Raw genomic sequence first — 18,301 nt, 5'->3', positions numbered from 1 at the left:
TGAGACTGTAACTATCTAGCTTTCAACCCTTTCAGAGACCTGAGAATGATAAATATTACTTGAATAAACAGGAAGTGTAGAGCAAGCAGCTCCCAAAACTAGAGAAATGAAAGAGATTTCTGGCTACCTGGACAGGCACCTAAGTTCTCTGAGTTGTTGGAGCATCATCTTTGACCGTCTTGTCCAGAATACCTAATAGACTTTTCTGTGAAGCAGAAATATTAAAGATTTGCCTACCTTGACCTTGTGTCTTAGGTTTTCCATTGCTGTGAAGAGACACCATGACCAAGGCAACTTTTATAAAGGCAAACATTTAATTGGGACTGGCTCAAAGTTTCAGAGGTTTAGTCCATTATCGCCATAGCAGAAAGCATGGCAGTGTGCAGTCAGACATGGTGCTGGAGGAATGGAGAGTTCTACATCTTCATTCAAAAGAAGCTAGGAGCACAGACTATCTTCCAGACAGCTAGGAAGAGAGTCTCAAAGCCCTCCTTCTCAGTAAGACACTTCCTTCATCAAGGCCGCCCCTACTCTAGCTGAGCATATTCAAACCACCACAACCTTGCATAGCTTGGCAGTTGAATTCTCAGCATACTGTTTGTCCAGTTTGGATAGTATACTGTCAGCAGTTGGAGCAACGGCAATTTCTTGCCAAGTGGCTAGCTTGTCAAATAGAAGCAAACTCCATGCAAAGGTTCTTCAATGTTCATCATCTTCTTGGAAGTAAAATAGGGTTTCTGCAAGAAACACACATGTCTCACTGTCAAAAAGGGCTTTTGTTAATAAAACATCTATGCTAAACTAATACAGTATCTGTGACATTCTGTAGATCTGAGATTTTGGAAGACTATAGTATACCTGTGCTGTTTCTAGCTACCTATTATTTGCCTAACATTGAAAACATCTTTGAAAACTAAAATGAAGCTTATTTTTTTATAATTAACTAAATTAGTATCTAACATGACTAATAAGTTGAGTTCATTGACTACTAACTTGCATTTCTTATCTATCCTAAACGGTTTGTAAAGCAGTGTTCAAAAGGACTAGAACTTAATTAATATTACATTTTTAAGAATTACATAGGTACAATCCCTTAGACAAGAGTTGAAATATACATAGTTTGCTGTAACATTCTAACTGAGGACCAGCTTCCCATATTACTGTTGCCAAATCTTTCCAGGCTTGGGGAATAATTCTGATCTGAGTTACACATGAATTGAATATCTACTTCACATAGGGTGAATGCACATCATATGAAATGATCGCTTCCTTGAATCTCAAGTCTACCATGTCTATAGGACTCCATTTAACTTCTTCATAACCTTGAGGGTTACCTATCATCTGCTGGCAGGTCTTGTACAGTAACTGGATAAACTAATGTTGATTTTCTAACAACTTTGGCTGACTTTCCTGATTTTCATTATATGGTGGTGTTGTAGGCTCTGGCCTTATTTCATCTTTCTCTATCTTAGTATCTTCCTCAAATTTATTTATATCTTTTCTAATTTTCTAAGGCCAGTCTCCATTTTTCATATTTTTCTTCTTGTATTTCTACTGTCTAGGTGTTTTTTCATTTTATTTATAATTTTTTCTATTTTTGACTTCTAAGGCCTGTCTACATTTTTCATATTTCTCTTCTTAATGTATTCCTATTATCTTAACATCTTCCTCATCTTTATTTATAATTTTTTCTAATTTTCCCCCTAAGGCCTGTATCCATCTTCCACATTTCTCTTCTTTTTGTATATCTAAAGCCCTTTTATTTGAGAACACATAGAAAACATCATGATTATTAAGATAAGAAGTACCATTAGGCTAATAATCATTATTGGTTATGTGTCAGGTTCAGCTAGGTCAATTATCATTTTCTCTTTTGTTCCTATCCTTAAGGCAGTTAAAATGGTATAATATAGACTCCAAGAACTTTATTTTATTGAGTTTTTTTTTACTTTTTAAATTGGATTTGTTAAAACAACTTTTCAAATGTTATCCATGGTTTCCCATCCATAAATCCCCTATTCTCCCCTCCTCCTTTTCCTATGAGTGTGTTTCCCTTTGCCAACCACCCATCCCTTCCTGCCTCCCCTCCCTGACATTCCCCTTAGCAGGACCAAAAGCTTCTTCTCCCACTGGTGCCCAACAAGGCCATCCTCTGCTACATATGCAACTGGAGCCATGTCTGTCCATGTGTATGCTTGGGTAGTAGTTTAGTCCCTGGGAGCTCTGGTTGGTTGGTATTGTTGCTTTTATAGGGTTGCAAGCCCCTTCGGCTCCTTCATTTCTTTCTCTAACTCCTCTGATGGGGACCCCATTCTCAGTTTAATAGTTGGCTGTGAGCATCTGCCTCTGTATTTGTTAGGCTCTGGCACAGCCTCTTAGGAAAAGAGCTATATCAGGCTCCTGTCAGCAATCACTACTTGGCATCAGCAATATTGTCTGGGTTTGGTGGCTATATGTGTATATGGGCTGGATCCCCAGATAGGACAGGCTCTGAATGGCCATTTCTTCAGTCTCTGCTCAAAACATTGTCTCCATATCTCCTCCTACGAATATTTTTGTCCTGCCTTTTAAGAAGGACTGAAGCATCCATGCTTTGGTCATCCTTCTTCTTGAGCTTCATGTGGTCTGTGCATTGCATGTTGGGTAATTGGAGCTTTGGGGGTAATATCCACATATTAGTGAGTACACACCATGTGTGGGGTTTTTTTGTGATTGGGTTACCTCACTCAGGATGATATTTTCAAGTTCCAACCATTTGCCTATTAATTTCATGAAGTCATTGTTTTTTTTTTTTATTGCTGAGTAGTACTCGATTGTGAAGATGTATCATATTTTCTGTATCCATTCCTCTGTTGAAGGACATCTGGGTTCTTTCCAGTTCTGGCTATTATAAATAAGGCTGCTATGAACATAGTGGAGCATGTGTCCTTGTTATATGTTGGAGCATATTTTGGGTATATGCCTAGGAGTGGTATAGCTATGTCAAATAGGTACTACTATGTCCAATTTTCTGAGGAACCTCCAGACTGATTTCCAGAGTAGTTGTACCAGCTTGCAATCCCACCAACAATGGAGGAGTGTTCCTCTTTTCCCACATCCTCACCAGCATCTGTTGTTACCTGAGTTTTTGATTCTGACTGGTGTGAGGTAGAATCTCAGGGTTGTTTTGATTTGCATTTCCCTGATGACTAAAGATGTTGAACATTTCTTTAGGTACTTCTCAGCCATTTGATATTCCTCAGCTGAGAATTCATTGTTTAGCTCTGTACCCCATTTTTTAATAGGATTATTTGACTCTCTGGAATCTAACTTCTTGAGTTCTTTGTATATTTTGGATATAAGCCCTCTATCAGATGTTGGATTGGTAAAGATCTTTTCCCAATCTGTTGGTTGCCATTTTGTCCTAACGACAGTGTCCTTTGCCTTACAGAAGCTTTGCAGTTTTATGAGGTCCCATTTCTCGATTCTTCATCTTAGAACATAAGCCATTAGTGTTCTGTTCAGGAAATTTTCCTCAGTGCCCATGGGTTTGAGACTCTTCCCCACTTTTTCCTCTATTAGTTTGAGTGTATCTGGTTTGATGTGGAGGTCCTTGATCCACTTGTACTTGAGCTTTGTACAGGGCGACAAGAATGGACTGATTTGCATTCTTCTACATGCTGACCTCCAGATAAACCCACATCAATTATTGAAAATGCCATCTTTTTGCCATTGGATGGTTTTAGCTCCTTTGTCAAATATCCAGGGACCATAGGTGTGTGGGTTCATTTTTAGGTATTGATGTCTGTTCCACTGGTCTATTTGCGTGTCTCTGTATCAATACCATACAGTTTTTTTTTTTTTATCACGATTGCTCTGTGATACAGTTTGAGGTCAGGGATGGTGATTCCCCCAGAAGTTCTTTTATTGAGTATAGTTTTCGCTAACCTTGATTTTTTGTTATTCCAAATGAATTTCCAAATTGCTCTTCCTCTCTCTATGAAGAATTGGGTTGGAATTTTGGTGGGATTGCATTGAATCTGTAGATTGCTTTTGGCAAACTAGCCATTTTTACTATATTAATCCTGCCAATCCATGAGCATGGGAGATCTTTCCATCTTATGAGATCTTAAATTTCTTTCCTCAGAGACTTGAAGTTCTTGTCATACAGATCTTTCACTTGCTTGGTTAGAGTCACACCGAGGTATTTTATGTTATTTGTGACTATTGTGAAGGGTGTCTTTTCCTTAATTTCTTTCTCAGCCTGTTTATCCTTTGAGTAGAGGAAGGCTACTGATTTGTTTGAGTTAATTTTATATCCAGCTAATCTGCCGAAGTTGTTTATCAGGTTTAGTAGTTCTCTGGTGGAACTTTTGGGGTACTTAAGTATACTATATCATATCATCTGCAAATAGTGATATTTTTACTTCTTTTCCAATTTATATCACTTTGACCTCCTTTTGTTGTCTGATTGCTCTGGCAAGGACTTCAAGTACCATATTGAATAACTAGTGGGAGAGTGGGCAGCCTTGTCTAGTCCCTGATTTTGGTGGGATTGCTTCAGGTTTCTCTCCATTTAGTTTGATGTTGGCTACTGGTTTGCTGTATATGGCTTTTACTATGTTTAGGTTTGGGCCTTGAATTCCTGATCTTTCCAGGACTTTTAACATGAAGAGGTGTTGAATTTTGCCAAATGCTTTCTCAGCACCTAATGAGGTGATTATGTGGTTTTCTTCCTTGAGTTTGTTATATAGTGGATTCCATTGATGGATTTGCATATATTGAATCATCCCTGGATCCCTGGGATGAAGCCTATTTGATCATGATGGATGATCATTTTGATGTGTTCTTGGATTCAATTTGTGAGAATTTTATTGAGTATATTTGTGTCTATATTCATAAGGGAAATTGGTCTGAAGTTCTCTTTCTCTTTTTGGGTCTTTGTGTGGTTTAGATATAAGAGTAATTGTGGCTTCAGAGAAGGAATTGGGTAGTGCTCCTTCAGTTTCTGTTTTGTGGAGTAGTTAGGACAGTATTGGTATTAGGTCTTCTTTGAAGGTATGATAGAATTCTGCACCAAACCCATCTGGTTCATGGTGTTTTTTGGTTGGGAGACTTTGAATAAATGCTTCTATTTCTTTAGCAGTTACAGGACTGTTTAGATGGTTTATCTTATCCTGAATCAGGATAAGTCTAGTATCTGTCAAGAAAATTGTCCATTCATCCAGATTTTCCAGTTTTGTTGAATATAGGCTTTTGTGATAGGAACTTATGATTTTTTTAATTTCCTAAGATTCTTTTATTATGTTTCCCTTTTCATTTCTGATTTCGTTAATTTGGATAATCCCTCTATACCCTCTGGTTAGTCTGGCTAAGGGTTTCTATATTTTGTTGATTTTCTCAAAGAACCAGCTCCTGGTTTTGTTGATTTTTTTATATAATCCTTTTTGTTTATACTTGGTTGATTTCAGCCATGGGTTTGATTATTTCCTGCCTTCTATTTCTCCTGTGTGTATTTGCTTCTTTTTGTTCTAGAGCTTTTAGGTGTGCTGTCAAGCTGCTGGTGTATGCTCTCTCCTGTTTCTTTTTGGAAGCACTCAGAGCTGAGTTTTCCTCTTAGCACTGCTTTCATGTGTCCCATAACTATGGGTGTGTTGTGCTTTCATTTTCATTAAATTCTAAAAAGACTTTAATTTCTTTCTTTATTTCTTTCTTGACCAAGTTATCATTGAGTAGAGCATTGTTCAACTTCCATGTATATGTGGACTTTCTGTTGTTTTTATTGTTATTGAAGACAGCCTTAGTTCTTGATGATCTGATAGGATGGATGGGATTACTTCAATCTTCTTTTATCTGCTGAGGCCTGTATTGTGACTGATTAAATGGTCAATTTTGGAGAAGATACCATGAGGTGCTGCGAAGAAGGAATATTCTTTTGTTTTTAGGATGAAATATTCTATAAATATCTGTTATATCTATTTGCTTCATAACTTCTGTTAGTTTCTCTATGTCTCTGCTTAATTTCTGTTTCCATGTTTGATGAGAGTGAGGTGTTGAAGTCTCCCATTATTATTGTGTGAGTTGCATACGTACTTTGAGATTAAGGTTTCCTGATGAATGTAGTTGCCCTTGCATTTGGAGTATAGATATTCAGGATTGAGAGTTAACCTTGGTGGATTTCTCCTTTACTGAATATGAAGTGTCCTTCATTATCCTTTCTTTTCAACTTTTGGTTGAAAGCCAATTTTATTCGATATTAGAATGGCTACTCCGGCTTGTTTCTTCAGACTATTTGCTTGGAAGACTGTTTTCCAGGCTTTTACTCTGAGATAGTTTCTGTCTTTGTCTCTGAGATGTGTTTCCTGTATGTAGCCAAATGTTGGGTCCTCTTTACGTATCCAGTCTGTTAGTCTATGTCTTTTTATTGGGGAGTTGAGTCCTTTGATGTTAAGAGAAATTAAGGGGTAATGTTGGCTTTTCCTGTTTCCTGTTTTGTTGTTAGAGGTAGAATTATATTTGTATGTCTTTCTTCGTTTTGTTGCAAGGAGATTAATTTTTTGCTTTTTCTAGGGTGTAGTTTCCCTCCTTGTGTTGGGGTTTTCCATCTATTATCCTTTGTAGGGCTGTATTTGTAGGAAGATAGTGTGTAAATTTGGTTTTGTCATGGAATATCTTGGTTTCTCCATCTATGTTAATTGAGAATTTTGCTGGATATAGTAGCCTGGGCTGGCAGTTGTGTTCTCTTAGGGTCTGGATGACATCTGCCCAGGATATTCTGGCTTTCATAGTGTCTGGTGAGAAGTCTGGTATAATTCTGGAATGTCTGCCTTTATATGTTACTTGACCTTTTTTCCTTACTACTTTTAATATTCTTTCTTTGTTTTGCACATTTGGTGTTTTAACTATTATGTGACTGGAGGAATTTTTCTGGTCCAGTCTATTTGGAGTTCTGTAGGCTTCTGGCATGTTTATGGGCATCTCTTTCTTTAGGTTAGGAAAGGTTTCTTCTATAATTTTGTTGAACACATTTACTGGCCCTTTAAGTTGGGAGTCTTCACTCTCTTCTATCCCTATTATCCTTAGGTTTGATCTTCTCATTGTGTCCTGGATTTCCTGGATGTTTTGGGTCAGGAGGTTTTTTGTTTTACATTATCTTTGATGTTTGTGCCAATGTTTTCTATGGTATCTTCTGCCCCTGGGGTTCTCTCTTCTATCTCTTGTATTCTGTTCATGATGCTTGCATCTATGACTCCTGATCTCTTGCCTAGGTTTTCTCTCTCCAGGGTTGTCTTCCTTTGTGGTTTCTTTATTGTTTTTACTTCCATTTTTAGATGCTGGATAGTTTTGTTCAATTGCTTCACCTGTTTGGTTGTGTTTTCCTATAATTCTTTAAGGGATTTTTGTGTTTCCTCTTTAAGAGCTTCTACTTGTTTACCTGCATTGTCCTGGATTTCTTTAAGGGAGTTATTTATGTCCTTCTTAAAGTCCTCTATCATCATCATGAGATGTGATTTTTAAATTCCAATCTTGCTTTTCTGGTGTTTTGGGATATTCAGTATTTCCTTTGGTGGGAGAACTGGCCTTTGATGATGCCAAGTAGTCTTGCTTTCTGTTGCTTAGGTTCCTGTGCTTGCCTCTCACCATCTGGTTGTCTCTGGTTTTAGCTGGTCTTGCTGTCTCTGACAGTTTCTTGACCCTCCTATAAGCCTGTGTGTCAGCACTTCTGAGAGTCCAGTTCTTTCTCCCATGGGATTTGGATACAGAGAGCTGTGTGTGTCCTGAGGGTTTCAGGCCGGTCCCTTGGAGCAGAAATGGTGGTCTTACCTCTGCTCTCAGGTGTGTCTGAGCTTCTGAAGACTGGCTTTCAGCTCTGGGCACAGGCAGAGACAGGAGGAATCCTGTCTCTGGCTGTTCCTAGGTTCCTGTCTTCAGAGGGTTCTAGGTGGTTTCTCTTGGGCCAGGAATAAGAAGAAGTGGTGGTTTCCCCTGAGCTCTCAGGATTGTCTGCATTTCTGAGAGTCCAGCTCTCTCCCACACAGAGTGTCAGCTCTGGGCTCAGGCAGAAATGGGAAGCGATTTTTTTCATCTTTATGTATCTTATTTCTATTCATTTTGTGTAATTTAAATTGTATACACCTGGCTATGATTTTTCACACCTAGTCTCTTTTTTTCTCCTATTGTTTTCAACCTTAATACCTCACCAGTTCAGAAGCTGTGGGCTTTTCAGTCTTCCCACCCCCATCCCGCAGCTCCAGGAAAATGTTCTTTCTGCCCTTCTGTGTGTTTGCTGGCTACTCAGGCCAGCACGTGTCTGTTGGGGCTAGCTTGGCCCCCTCGGCTCAAGTCTAACTGGCTGTCCTTGCTGGTTTTGGGGCTGGAGCCACTGTTCGCCCTCTGACTTCCACCTCTGAAAAGGTGGCTCTGTGCTATAGTGTGCTGCTGCCTTCTTTTGGCTCTGGGTCACCGCAAGCTTTTCCCATGGACGCGTGCTGGTTTCCTATGTATCCAGGCTGCTCAGGCCCTTTCTGTGCCTGAGAAGTGCATTGAAGCTCCAGCTTGAGAAAGACCGCAGTGCCGCAGCACCTGCCAGCTGCTTTAGCTCACAGGCCTCCAGTTAAAGGAGCTGTGCCTGCTAAGTTTACTGAGGTTTTTGGTTATCTCTCTCTTAAAGGGAACCACTTTCTGCCCAGCTAGGAAACTGCTCTGGGAAGAGTTTGTTCCCTGCCGTTCACCCAAGAGTTTTTCTCAGGATCTAAGCTTAGATTTCTTGCCCCTTATTCAATGCAGCATCTGCAACTGCAGGCTTGCACCTCTGCTCAATTCTCAAACAATGACTCAGAGTCTTATTTATGAATACATGCCTACGTCATAAACCGAGCTCGTTTCCTGATTCTCAACTTATTATCCTATTTCTTCTAATCTGAGTTCAGTCACATGACTGGTTTCTTCTCCTCAGATTCATACATCTGACTGCTCCAAGTCAAGATGGCAAATCCTGTGCCTGACTATCTCCCAGAGTTCCTCTTGCTCTCTGCCAGATGTTCCACATTCTCGTCCTGCTTCACCTCATTGGCCACACGATTTTTATTCACAAGTGATGATTTCAGACAGTAGACAAGAGAGTCTCTCTACAAATGTGTACGTATGTCTTCAACAAGAGTTGAATCATATAGACAGTACCTTGCAACAAAAGTAACCTTAAATTTCTATCATCATACAAAAATTTATACCAATCTAAAATATTTGAGGCCTGTTGCTTTCTTTGTCTAAAAGGATACAACAATCCACCTCTTTTCCCTATCAAGGAGATACGATAATCCATCTTTCTATGTTCTTTTCCGAGGAGATACAATCCATCCTTCTTTGTCCTTTATTCACTTTTCACCCCATAGTGCTAGATAAGAGAGAAGGAAGGATAGAGAGGAAGAGAACGAGAAAGAGAAAGAGAAAGAGAAAGCGAAAGAGAAAGAGAAAGAGAAAGAGAAAGAGAAAGAGAAAGAGAATGAGAAAGAGAAAGCGAAAGAGAAAGAGAAAGAGAAAGAGGAAGAGGAAGAGGAAGAGGAAGAGGAAGAGGAAGAGGAGGAGGAGGAGGAGGAGGAGGAGGAAGAGAAAGAGATGCCTGAATTTAGCCTTCTCCTTTCTCTTGTTTCCTCCTTGACCAGGACCAATGACAACTTGCAACTAACCCCCATAAATGACCATAAACATCCACAAACCACGGAACGATGAATTACCAAACACGCAGCCTGCATGGAATGAGGGTGTTGTAGGTTTTTTTAAATTGTTTCCTGTTGTATGGGAGTGATAGTATCTTTTGGGGACCCTAAAAAAATTAGGAGATTGTCTAAATCCAGATAGAGCTGTTTCACTCACTGGCCAGGTTCTGTGGGATGATCGGGGGTCGGGGGGCTAGGAAAGTCAGGGCTTCACTGATGTCCTGGCTGAAGTGATCTGTGAGGCTGGACTATCTGTTGCCAGCATGCTCTGAAGCTGTCCTGGATGCAGATTTTATTTTTTTGAGGAAACAACCACTGAGGCATTCGGTGAGGTTGGATTGCCTGGGGCTAATTGCTTTGTCTTCATTGGTGTCTGATCCTTTGGCTCTGAAAATATACAAACTTTTAAAGGTAGCATTATAGGGACATTTCTGCTTTAACATGTATATTGAATGTGTGGTAAGCACAAATCACCTGAAGGTGACTCTCTGCTCTGTGCTTGAGCAGGTGAAAAGCACCTGCCAATATTTACAGGTTCGTTTGAACTGCAGAGCCAAACTGTACTCGAGTAATATAAATCCCCATTCTTGCCATGTAAAGGACAGCATGTGATAAGTCCTGAGGACCCAGTAGCCAACAAGATTCACTGGCTACTGCAGAGGCAGTCCTGATTCAGCCAGTCTTTGAGCTGTTCCTACATAGGGTGAACCAATGTGTATGTCACCTGTTTTGTTTTTCTTCTGCGTCTCTTCTGCATCTTTCCTGTCAGGAGTCAAGATTTTCAGGAAGTCTTTTTTTTTTCTTTTTTCTTTTTTTTCGGAGCTGGGGATCGAACCCAGGGCCTTGCGCTTGCTAGGCAAGCGCTCTTCCGCTGAGCTAAATCCCCAACCCCTTCAGGAAGTCTTCTAAGGTCAAATTTAATCATTATTAACTTTGGAGAAATCCATAGTTTGTCATTTCCTGTAGAAATAAAATATACCTTCTTCCCCAACACAGTGCATTTCCTGACTTCCATTCTGAGATTAGCACATCCTTAAAGTACATAGGATGATTTAATTCAGCCATGTTTTCAGGAGTTGTGCTACCTGTATCCTTGACATTTTAAAAATGTAAAGTTAATAATTATGTAATCTACCTCTAGGAGATCTCACATCTCACTTTCCTTTTGTGAGCATTTCCTCTAAAGTGCAGTTAGATCTTTCCACAATTGCTTGACCTGTGTAATTGTAAGGGATTCCTATAACATGTTTTATGTAGTAATATTTAAAAACTTGTTTCATTTTATTGGATACATATGCCAAAGCATTATTAGTTTTAGTCTGTAAAGGTATCCTGAAGATATCCATCACTTCTATTAAATGTGTAATTGCAGAATAAGCCTTTTTAGAATTCAAGGCGAAGCTCATTGGGATCCTGAATAGGTATCAATCGTATGATGTACATACTTTAATTTTCCAGACTCTGAAAAAAATGAAATATCCATCTGCTAAATTTCATTCCTTTGGGTACCTTTATAGTTACTTCTGGCAGATAGTGGAGCTTGATTAGATAAAGAAAAGGTAGGACGCTTTTTAATAATTTCTTTGGCACGTCACCAGGTTATAGAAAACAATTTTCTTTAAATGTCTAGTATTTACATTATGCCTTTTGTGAAAATTTGAAGCTTCTAATACATTTCCTATTAGCAATGGGTTCATCTCATTTCCTACTGCCAATTGTCCTGGCAAACCTGTATGAGAACGAATATGGGTTATGTACAATGGATGATCTCTGTTTTGAATTACATGTTGTAGATGTATAAATAACAAAGTTGGCCAGAATCCAGTCTGGCATTACAGGGTAAGCTGAAGAAGGCATCAAGGTAAAGGGGGGCATGGAATTGGCAGCTGTGGGTGGCCAGAGCTGATTTGCCTTTGGCAGTTCTGTTAGTGATTACTTGGCCAAAGCTGCTTACTTTTGGCCATCTCTTTGCTATTCTGTGGCCAAAAGACAACTGACTTCTGGCAATTAACTTCTGCTGATAGCAGCAGGGGATTAAGGAAGAAAGGCTTAGTTACTTGGCTTTTTTCTCTCTGTCTCAATAGTCAGGTGAGAGGCTTGGAGTTCATTAACTCTACATGAACCAGAGAGACAAGAAAAGATAGACAGAAAAGAGAGAAAATTCAGGTATACACAATGTCATACATATTGGATTAAGCAGAGAAGGGCTGAATCACCTCTGTATTTTTGTTCTTAGTGTTTATACTTTCTCAGGATAATTGATCACATGGTTTTCTAAGCACTTTTACCTTTTACAAGTTCATAGTAAATTTAAGGCAAGTTCATGTCAGAGATTGACAATGAGTTACAGCAGAATTGTTTACATGTCTTTCCATTAAGACTAGTACCTGGCTAAACATTCATTCTCTGTTACTAGCTCCATAAGTTCATTATAAGTTTAAAGCAATAATTTTTATATTATAAATTATCAGTTTTGTCAAGAGACAAATCATCTGTCTAATGTCTCATTATTTTGGAATCTTGTATAGATAGACTACTCTATACTACTCTATACTATCTATACCTTCTACCTTTAGACTTTGTTTTATCTGAGACAAAGGCTCACTCCCTAGGAGCTGTGTAGATACCTTTTGAAGTGGCCAAGTCGGACCCAAAAATCTTGTGAAATTATTGTTACATCTGCCCTGGTATCCACTGTGCTTCAATCTCAATTCCATCTAATTGCATTTTCATATCATTTGTAGAAGCGTGCAAAAATATTTGTTTTCTAGTATCTTAAGAATCTCTTGTTCTATCCATCTGAGTAGCTAGTCTTAGAGCAGTACTCTGTCATATCAGGTATCAAATTATCTAGTTGTTCTCTAGAACAGTTTCCTTAGCTGACAGGGAAGAAATGGGTCGTGTTGTTTTCTGACAAGCCACAAGCAAAGCCCTTTAGGTTATTTTCTGATCGCAGGGAATTAACTCATACATGTCTGAATGCTCTACATTCATAATCCAATGTGGGCTCCTTCTGTATCTTTTACATATCCCAGGAATCCTTCTCTCTAGATTATAAGAAAATAATGGGTTGTAAGAAAATATCATGCTTAGTGACTGTTTGTCTAGAATCCTTTAGGAAATGACCTGGTTTCCCACAGCCAAATTATCTGACAATCTGAGCCCTCATAATTTTAGCAATTGTCTGTCCAATCATAAAGGAACTATAAAGATTGGATCAAATTAATATCATAGTTTTTAATTCATTCATAAATAGGCAAGGATCTTCCCTTTAAAGGTCTAATAGCCTTTTTACATTCAGCATTAGCTTTCTTGAAAGCTAAAGTCTCAATTACAATTTTTCTTGTATATGGGTCCAATATTATTTTATTCACAGCTGAAAAAAATCAGTAAATGATTCATCTGAGCCCGTTTATTTTTGTAAGTGATTCAGATAGTTTTCCCTGCTGTTCAACCTTGTCCGGAACATTTAAAGCCACTTTAAAGCAATAATGATATTGCTTTAAGGTGGCATCTATATTTGTAAATCAGCATAATGACCTTCACCTAACAACTGGTCCTTGACAGTATTAATACCTCTAGTTGTTCTATTGCATTGCTCCATAGCGAAGCCTCTTCTATCTATCATGTTAGTATCTGTAGTTGAGGGCCAGCCTAAGATAGCTGATATTAAATCTTTCCAATCTTTTAGGATTGTGTGGCCTGATCATTAAGTATTTGTTTCACATAAGGGGAACACATGCCATAAGTTACAATTGCTTCTTTAAACCTTTTGAGATCTAGCACGTCTATGGGCTCCCACCCAAGTTCTTCATAGTCTTGTGGGTTTCTCTCATCTGGAGCTAATTGCCTCACTGAATCAAGGGGAAATATTGTAGATCTTCTAATGGACCTGGACTACCTTTCTATAATCTCATCATAAGGTGGTGAAGTAGACTTTTGTGCCCTTAATTTTGCATGATTTTTTCCTCCTGAATATCTGGGCTGGACCTTTCAGCAAAGTTTATCTGACATATTTAATAGGATATTTCACCTGGCCTATGTGTCATTTCTTTTCAATTAGATCTTCGTCATGGTTCTGTGCCCTGGGTTCATCCTCTCAATTTTTCCACAGCTTGTTTGGCCTGACTCCCAGGATTTCCACCTAGCATTTTAGCTTCATTTTTTTATTTGAGAGTCTCACCCCACACTCTAGCCAGGAGCTTTCTACTAGCCTTCGTTCCCCACCTTCATTCTCATTGGTTTTACATGGTATTTTTTTCCCCTTTGGTTTTTGCCATAACCTTTCACATGGTAATTTTCACCTGGTATTTTAATCAGCGATTTTTCGCCTTAGTTCTTGCCCAGATTTCCTCATAGTCTTTTGTAATTTTATTTTTTTTTCCCCATATTTTTCTCCTGGATTTCCCTGACTTTTTTGCTCAACATTTTTACCTGGCATATTTACCAGAATCCACCTCTGCACAGTACACTTAGCCAAGATTCCCCCCGCCCCCATATTGTGCATATACATATTTGACTTGGATTAATTGCCTGAATTTGGGGGCCAACACTTTCACTCAGTAATTAAATTGACATTTTAACCAGGATATGGCACCCAGTCTTTCTGTTGTGATTTTGTTTAGAATTTACACAAATTATTGTTTCCATGATTTTCTCTCAGACTTTTCTCTTGGGTTATCGGCACTGAATTTATTCCCAGCATTTTTCTTCTGCAGTTTCAAAACAAGTCTTCATCAGCCTGTGCCCAGATCTGCCCAATAGCCCTTCCTCCTGTCTCTAGAGCCTGCATCTGTGTTCTGATATTTTCACCAAACCTCCTCACCCCACATTTTCCCCCATCGATTTTCACCAAGATGTTTGCTTTACTTTCTGCAAAGATTTTGCCCTCGATCTTTTGCCCATGATTTTACCCATGTTTAGGCCTGGATATCCACACAGGTTTTTTACACAGCACTTAATTAGCTCAGCATTTTGACTGTAGTTTTTGATCAAGTTTTAGAGCCGGGAGTTTTCTTCTAGCCTTTGGTCACTTTTGTGCCTATGTTTTATACCTGGATGTTTGTCCACTCAGCCTTTTCTGTCAGTATTTACCAGGAGGTTTCCCCTGCCTTTACTCTGGTCTTTAATGTAGATCAAGCTCCCAGGGATTTATTCATAGTTTTTGCCTGACCTTTTCTCCTAGATCATTGCCCCGCCCATTTTCCCATTTATTTTTAACCCACTATTTTCACCAGGATTTTCCACACATACGCTGTGTGCTGTTATTTCTCCTAGGATTTGGGCCTGAAATTGAGGCTTGGATTTTTTTTTCTCTGAATTTTTCTTCTGACATTTTCATATACTTTTTATTCCACATTTCTACCAGGATTGTTCACTGTGCTTTGTTGCCTGACTTTTTGCCGAGATTGTGCTCCCCAGATTTGGTACTTGTATTATTCTCTTCCCTGAGCTTTTATTCTAGATTGTTGACGCACTCTTTTCTACCACACTTTTCACACAGAATTATTATTCTGGGTTTACACCTGTTTTTCTTTTTCTAGACTTGTCTCTAAGACTTTGCATACAGATATTCTAAAGAGGCAGACAGACTCTGAGACAAGAATTCAAGTACAAGCAATTCGTCTGAGAGGTGACTCCTGGACAGTGTATAGGTATGGGGAGTGAGACAGGGAGAGGAAAGCAGAGAGTAAAGGGTTTTCTGTCACGCAGAAGTCGCTGGGTGTGTGAGTTCAATTCTGCTATGGTGCTCCAAGAGATGGTAGAGCATACATCATAGAGTTGTCCTAACATGGGGGCTGACTGATTTGAGGCTGTTGCTAGGAGTGATAACTCCCAGACATTTCCAGACTGTTCTCTGTGTGTGGTCTGAGGGTGTTCTGCTGGCTGACTGGATGTAGCACCTAGCTGCGGGTGGCAGGTGCTTACAGAGGGCAGCCTGCTGTTGTTACATCGAGCACAGAGGAACAGGGTGCTAGCAGCTGTGCCACCCTTGTGAGTGTATTCCTCTGCCTTTGCAACCCTTTCATTACTAATTCACTGTCCCAGAAATGGGAGGTAAAGCAAAATGGGAGGTAAAGTAAAAACTCTTGCTTGATTTTATAAACATGGCTTTGTCTAATCCCCAAAGCCCAATGGATAGTGTCTATTTATTGGCCTCTTAACGATTCTAAGATTTTCAGAATATATTAGACCAAAACATCTAACGGAAACTTTGTTACCCCAAATTTCCATATAATCACCAAGCAAAACTTGTAGGCACCAAGGTTCTAAAGCTACTAAGAACTACGAGAATTTAAGAGAGTATGAAACAGAAGTCTTCGAGATCTACACTTCATGTTCTTGTGCTTGCTTGTCTCCAGGAGGCTCTGGTGAATCAAGGTTCAGAACCTGCCAAGCTAAGTTGCAGGATGTTTGATTGCACCGTGAACCCTGAGATTGTCTTATTACTGGAAAAACCTGTTTCTATTTGTGGTGTGGCTTAGCCCTAGCACATGCTTTTAATCCAAGAGCTTTCTGTGTATTGAAAACAGGATTTCACACAGTCAACCATAGGCCAAGAGGAGGAGCACGTAACCAGATGACAGGGAGTGAATGAAATAACCATAGAGGGTAAGAGGAAGTCAGGAGGATGGACAGAGAGATACACAGGAAGTAAGAGAGGGACATTCTGTTTGAGGGGTTTGTGGGGTGGAGTAGAGAAGGAGACAGCATAGAGAAGGAGAGCTTGCTTTTTTTGGGGGGGTGGGGACATCAGCTGAGGAGGAAGGACAACTGGATCTTTCTCTGCCTCTCTGAGCTAGCAGGCTTTCACCCTAGCATCTGGCTCCTGTGTCTTTATTGATAATATTGAGTATTTGAGATTTGGTTTAAAAGCAGGATAGCTAGAGTGAAATTGCACAGGGCCCAGCCAGGTTGCAGATACTGTGAGGACTTACAAGTAGCCAGCCCCAATTCTCACCAGGTTTCTGTTTTATTTTTATCCTATTGAGAGAATATTCCTATCAGAGCCTCTGTTTCCCTCTATTCTTGTTGAAGAAAATAATTCATCCGTGCTTGTTAAAATGGTAAGGGAGAGTTTATTCAGGGCTGTGATAGGAGATTCAGGGAGGGCTCAACTCTAAACACAGGGACTGGTGGCAATTTATAGCCAAAGAGCTGAGGTGGGGCCTGGTGGACATGGAAAATTACTAAGAGGAAACATCAGTGGTCAGTAGACTCTTGCTAAGCCAACTCAACAGGATTTTTGCTGAAGGTAGGCCTGGGTGATCAGTCATCAAGGATAAAGTAATGTTTCTAGATCGACTAAAGCCTCCTTCTAGACTTGGCAAGGACAGACACAGACATGGAAGCCAGAGGCCCACACAATTAAAAGGAGGCTCAGAGGAACTCACGAGCAGTTTGGTCAAGGCGTCCTCATCCCGTGGCACAATGGTCCAGTCAGCACTGATAAAGCCACACACTTGGCTTTATTACCCTTCCGTCGACAACTTCAGAGTAAGCCCACCGACTTGGGGCTAAGAAGAGCTGAAAGAGACGCAGATCTCACGTGGTCCTTCTCCTAACTAGAACACCCTTCACATGCTTTCAGTCTCTTTGAGGCCTCTAAGAAGACACATTCACGATGAATACGCCAAGATGTGATTTGACAAAAAAAAAAAATTAAAAAAGCATTGTGATACAAAGGAAGAAGTGGGGGCAGACTCCCGCACTGGTTTCTATTTCTGTTGTGCTCTGCTTTTGTTTAGTAATAAGGGGGAGGAGACTGGACCACAGCACTCATGTGTAGCAAGAATTTCTAATTCCCAGGAACTAGAAAACAAAACAAGTTTAAATTCTTTTCAATTTTATTTCAGTTTTGCCCATGGACATCTGTGCTTTATGGGCTTGGAAACTACAATACATTGCTGGTTCTTTCCAATAATTTTCTTTTGAGAATTCCTCTGGTGGTGTGGAGGAAAGGGTCCGAAGCATGGTTTAAATCTCTTATGATAACACTTGCCCGAATCTGTGCGGCATACGGCTACTTCACTTTTTGTACTAAGATAACAGGAAGGAAAACCACTCCGATTTATCAGAAGGAAAGGCAGCTGCCAAAGCTTTAAAGGGGCGTAGGTTGCCCTGGTTCTGCTACCCACTGACCAACTGTGCAACAGAGGCAGTGACTTAACCTCTGAGCTTCTTGTTCCATGTTGCTAAGTACAACGCTTTGGTTTCTTGATCTTCATGGTCCTTTTATTTATTTTTTTATTGGATATTTTCTTTACTTACATTCCAAATGTTATCCCCTTCCCAATTTCTCCTCTGGAGTTCCCTATCCCTTCCCCCTCCCCCTGCTTCTCTGAGAGTGTTCCCACCCACCCATCCGCTCCCTCTCATCTCCCCGCCTTGGCTTTCCCCTACATGGGGGCATTGAGCCTTCACAGGGCCAAGAGCCTCTCCTCTCATTAATGCCCGCTAAGGCCATCCTCTGCTACATAGGCAGCTGGAGCCATGGGTCCCTCCATGTGTACTCATTAGTTTGGTGGTTTAGTCTCTGGGAGCTCTGGGGAATCTGGTTGGTTGATATTGTTTTTCTTCCTATGGGATTGCAAACCCCTTTCAGC

The 18,301-nt window shown here is 39.9% G+C and overlaps 1 long non-coding RNA gene across 1 annotated transcript; it reads right to left on the bottom strand.

Annotated features, from left to right (window-relative positions):
- Window positions 1–295: 295 nt before the first annotated feature.
- Window positions 296–17,551, bottom strand: LOC134480054 (uncharacterized). The gene is made up of 2 exons (XR_010054187.1): window positions 17,090–17,551; window positions 296–737 (listed from the first exon to the last, which is right to left on the bottom strand). It is a non-coding gene; the product is annotated as an uncharacterized LOC134480054 (long non-coding RNA).
- Window positions 17,552–18,301: the final 750 nt, after the last annotated feature.

The sequence above is a fragment of the Rattus norvegicus genome, chromosome 8 (genome assembly GCF_036323735.1).
Source record: "Rattus norvegicus strain BN/NHsdMcwi chromosome 8, GRCr8, whole genome shotgun sequence".
Taxonomy (NCBI): domain Eukaryota; kingdom Metazoa; phylum Chordata; class Mammalia; order Rodentia; family Muridae; genus Rattus; species Rattus norvegicus.
This window is presented reverse-complemented; position numbering and strand designations above follow the sequence as displayed.